This window comes from Bidens hawaiensis, unplaced genomic scaffold, assembly GCF_021521415.1.
Source record: "Bidens hawaiensis isolate Kalapana, Puna unplaced genomic scaffold, B.hawaiensis_p1.1 tig00001521_1, whole genome shotgun sequence".
NCBI classification, from domain to species: Eukaryota; Viridiplantae; Streptophyta; class Magnoliopsida; order Asterales; family Asteraceae; genus Bidens; species Bidens hawaiensis.
Window position 1 is genome coordinate 2,738,361 of NW_027491087.1, and position 5,529 is coordinate 2,743,889.

Here is a 5,529-nt window from a genome sequence, read left to right on the forward strand (position 1 = left end):
TTCTGCTGTTGATGAGTAAGTCCTTTTCTTAGGATTTTACAAGCTAGGTAGTTTGCGAAGCCGGCATACCAAGGACTTTCGTCTTTTTCCTCTATGACTGCTTGGATGCGCATGAGAATTTCATGTGGGAAATTATCGTTAATAATTTTCTTGTGAAGTTCTTCTGAAGCTGGGCATTCTAAACAAGAGAGGTGGTATGCGGCGACATTCTCTGCTCCCTTTTTGTCTTTGACTTTTATGTCGAATTCTTGGAGTAATAGGATCCATCGGATAAGTCTGGGTTTGGCATCTTGCTTATTGAAGAGGCAATGTATTGCGGCATGGTCGATGTAAACTATGGTTTTTGAAAGAACGAGGTATGATCTATATTTTTAAAGGCAAATAATACTGCTAGTAACTCTTTTTCTGTGGTGGTGTAATTTTCCTGTGCATCGTTAAGAGTTTTACTGGCATAGTAAATTGGGTGAAAATGTTTTTCCTTACGTTGTCCGAGTACGGCTCCAACTGCAAAATCACTTGCACCGCACATGATTTCGAATGGAAGGGTCCAATCGGGTGTAGTCATGATGGGTGCGTTGACAAGTTTGTCTTTTAATATGTTGAATGATTCAACACATTCCTCAGAGAAGACGAATGGTGCGTCTTTCTCTAGAAGTTTGGTCATAGGTCTAGCAATTTTGGAGAAGTCTTTTATGAAGCGGTGGTAGAAGCCTGCGTGACCTAGAAAATTAATGGCTCTGACTGAAGTTGGTGGTGGAAGTTTGGATATGGTTTCTATTTTGGCTCTATCAACTTCTAGTCCGTTTTGAGAAATCTTGTGACCGAGAACAATGCCCTCTTTGACCATAAAGTGACATTTCTCCCAGTTGAGCACTAGATTTACTTCTTCACACCTAGCCAACATTCTGTCTAGGTTTTTTAGACAATGATTGAAGGAGTCTCCAAAGACTGAGAAGTCGTCCATGAAAACTTCCATAGATTGCTCGATCATTTCATGAAAGATGGCCACCATGCAACGTTGGAAGATGGCTTGGAGGATTACATAATCCAAATGGCTTTCTTCGGTAGGCGAAGGTTCTGTATGGACATGTAAAAGTGGTTTTCTCCTAATCTTCAGGAGTAATGGGAATTTGGAAATATCCGGAAAATCCATCAAGAAAACAGCAGAACATTTTTCCCGATAGTCGCTCAAGCATTTGGTCGATGAAAGGAAGTGGAAAATGATCTTTTCTTGTGGCGTCATTAAGTTTCCGGTAGTCAATGCAAACTCGCCAGCCTGTAATGGTCCTCATTGGTATCAGTTCGTCCTTCTCGTTCATTACAACTGTCATTCCTCCCTTTTTGGGTACTACTTGAACTGAACTGACCCAAGGTGAATATGAGATTGGGTAGATTAATCCGGCATCATGGAGTATGATTACTTCTTTCTTCACCACATCTTGCATGTTGGGATTGAGACGTCTTTGATGTTGGACGTTTGTATTCTTCCTCCAATGAGGATTTTGTGTGTACAAAAGGAGGGGCAGATGCTCTTGATATCCATGATCTTCCATGCAATAGCCTTCTTATGGTTTTTGAGAACCTTAAGAAGTTCGTTTTTCTCTTCTTTAGAAAGGTGAGATGAAATAATTACTGGTAGTTGAGAGTCTTTTTCTAGAAAGGCGTATTCGAGATGTTTTGGTAGTTCTTTTAATTCTAAGGCTGGTGGTTCTTCGATTGATGGTTTTGTTTTTTCAATGCATTCAGTGATCTTATATACTACTTCTGATGCTTCCTGATAATCATTATTGATATTTTCGTTTTCTAATATGGGTATGTTGAGTGTTTTGTCTAAGACATGTGTTTCTAGCGGTTTATCGATGGAGGAATGTCACACCCGGCCCTGAGCGGCGGAAACAGCCGGGCGCGCGCGAGTGGGGATTGATAATTAAGCACGGGCCATTGCAAACATTCATAGTAAGATTTTCATTTCGCATGAAATGTTTAATACAAATACATTACATTGTTTAAAAATTACATAAAAACATCCAAGTATAAAACTGTTGAAGATTTCCACGCCATATCCCCTTGCGCGGCGGGAACAACCACGCGCATCGAAGGGATAGAACTAAAATCTTCCAAAAAGCTAGTTTTAGATGTTCAGCGTGAGGTGCTCTAAGTGTGACTCCATGCGCTACCTAGTTATCTCCTGAAAGACACGTAAAAACATTTGAATCAGTATAAACTGAGTGAGTTCACAAGTTTTAGTAACTTGATAAATCGCATTGCATCATAGTCTTAATAAAAATCATATTGAAACACATTTCTGATTTCATGTCTAAACATATACTTGATAATCCGTATGAAAACATGGATCTGACACATATTTCTGATAAAAGTCGTTCAGCGGGCTACGCGCGATCATTACTGGAAGTGTGCTCGTCCATGCAAAGTGGCGCTGCCACTACGAGCTAAATAATATAATACCGTCCCGCGGTTTACGCGTGGACATTTCTGAAAAACCGTGCTCGTCTATGCAAAGAGGCGCTGCCCCTACGAGCTAATCAATAGTTCCGTCCCGCGGGTTACGCGCGGACGTTGTGCCGGAAAACAAGGCGCTCGTCCATGCAAAGAGGCGCGACCCCTACGAGCGGGCTCAAACCCATAGTACTGCCCCATGACCATACTAGGCACTCGTCCATGCAAAGAGGTGCGACCCCTACGAGTGGGTGGATCAAACCAGCAGTCCCTACCCTTAGAGTTCCAATGGTAAAGTGATCACTTACTCGAGTTCTAGCGCACATACATCGAAAACCTTAGATAACCGTTCGCATTGCTCATCATGAAATATAATTTAAACACATAATCGCTTGCATAGCTTGTAAGTATACCATGATAAAACATTATTTAAGTACGTGTCCCTCGCCCCGAAAACAGTTTAAAAACAGTGAAAACAGCGAGAATAGGGGCTGTGAGACTCACCTGTGGTTCTTGTTAAGGGATTAATCGAGATTCGGGTTTTCTTGGTGTTGGCCTCGGAATTGAAGGTCTAGAATACGATTAAATAACAAGAAGTATATATATTAAGATCAAGAATTAGGAGAATATAAGGGTTGGAAAGCAGATCTCAAGGTTATATTCTTGGCTTACCTGGTAACAGGATCGGAAACGAAAACAACGGATGCTTGGGAGATGATTAATGCAAGTTGCAGTTCTTAAGAGAGAAGTTTGAAGTGTGTTTTGGGTGATAATTTAGGTTACATATTTATAGGCAAACTCAAGGAAACACAATCCCTTGCTTTAGGGGATTGTAATCTCTTCATATCTAGGAGTAATGATGATAAAGTATGGAAATTATTATTATTTATTTAAGAGTGGAGTAGTGGATAAAAGATTTTGATTTGATTTGGACAGGACATGCAGGTCTGTGGTTGGTGGGAGTAGGGTGGCTGACAGTTGACTTTTCATGTTACAGTGTGCTTTTTCAGGTACTTTGTCAGTGTACAGTAAAAAGTGGAAAATCTCTGAAACACGCTACTGTTTCCCTTTGGGCGGGAGTAATCTCCTTACAACAGGAGAATAGACTAAGTGTTCTGCGCGTATTACTTTGTGCGCATAGCTTTCTGCGTGAAGGACATTTCTTTGCTGCGGGTAGGTGCGTGACCTTCTCGCAGTCAGGGACATTGAGTTTCATTTGTAGATTCTCCAGGTGGTCTTGGTATTTCAACATAGTGATCAGTCATGTTGAAGTCAATTCCATCTTGGAGCTTCAGACAAACTAGTTCTCAATGTTCCCGCCATGCGGGAAGGTTAGTTCCCCTTCCGCACGCGCATAAACGATTTGGGATGCACCCGCCTTAGCATCATGCGAGACGGTCAACCCATTAGACAATAAAACCAATACACTCGCGCATGGCGCATATAACATATGCCCACGCAGGTTCTTAACATGGCGCCTATAACAAAATGCACGCGCTGATTAACATAGCGCGCTCGCGCAGGGCGCACATAACAAATGCACGCGCTGATTAACATAGCGCGCTCGCGCAGGGCGCACATAACAAAATTACCTAATATTTAGGTTGTTTTAAGGGATTGGGAATTTACCGGGTGTCACATTCTCCCCCTGTTAAGCGAATTTCGTCCCGAAATTTAGGAGACGTTGCTGGCAGAAGCCATGTTCTGAAAGAGGTGTGGGTATTTCTGGCGCATTTGATCTTCTCTTTCCCAAGTGAATTCAGGCCCACGCCTTGAGTTCCATTGAACCTTTACTAACTTGATTCGACTTCTGCGCAACTTTTGTTCTTTCCAATCGGTTACGGCTATAGGCTCTTCTACGAAGTGCGATTGTTTGTCGATGTGAATCTCTTCCAACGGTAAAATCAACGTTTCATCAGATAAACACTTTTTGAGGTTGGACACATGAAACGTATCATGAACTCCACTGAGTTCGGCGGGTAAACGGAGTTTATAAGCAACCGGACCGATCCTTTCCAGGATCTCAAATGGTCCGATGAAGCGCGGATTCAACTTTCCTCGCTTGCCGAAACGGGGGACTCCTTTCCATGGAGAGACTTTCAAAAGTACTTTATCCCCTACTTGAAATTCCAATGGTTTCCTTCGCACATCTGCGTAGCTCTTCTGTCTATCGCGCGCTGTCTTAAGGCGATCCCTTATCTGAAAAATCTTGTCTGTTGTTTCTTGGATCAATTCTGGACCAGTCATTTGCTTGTCACCCACTTCAGCCCAGCACAGTGGGGATCTACACTTGCGCCCATACAAAGCTTCGAACGGCGCAGCCTTGATGCTTGTGTGATAACTGTTGTTGTAAGAAAATTCAACCAATGGGAGATGAGTATCCCAGCTACCACCGAAATCGATTGCGCACGCGCGCAGCATATCTTCCAATGTCTGGATTGTTCGCTCGCTTTGCCCATCCGTTTGGGGATGATATGCCGTACTCATGTCAAGACGAGTACCTAAAGCCCCTTGTAACGATCTCCAAAACCTTGATGTGAACCGACTATCTCTATCAGAAATGATGGACACTGGGACTCCATGTTTTGAAACTACTTCTCGAATATACAGTCGGGCTAACTTTTCCATCTTATCGGTTTCCTTGATCGGCAGGAAGTGCGCTGACTTAGTTAGCCGATCTACAATAACCCAGATCGTGTCATAACCCCCAGGTGTCCTTGGCAGTTTGGTGATGAAGTCCATAGAGATTTGTTCCCACTTCCACATGGGAAATTCTGGCTGCTGAAGTAACCCCGACGGCTTCTGATATTCAGCCTTTACTTTTGAACACGTCAGGCACTTACTGACATACGTCGCGATGGCGCCTTTAAGATTGGGCCACCAATACAGCGCTTTAACATCTTGGTACATCTTGTCTGCGCCAGGATGTACGGAATACCGCGTCTTGTGAGCCTCGTTTAATACTCGCTCGCGCAATCCTCCCTTGAGAGGGACCCATATGCGGTTAGCGAAATATAGATTGCCGTTCTTAAGTTCCAAACTCTTAATCATACCCCCAAGGGATTCGTTTTT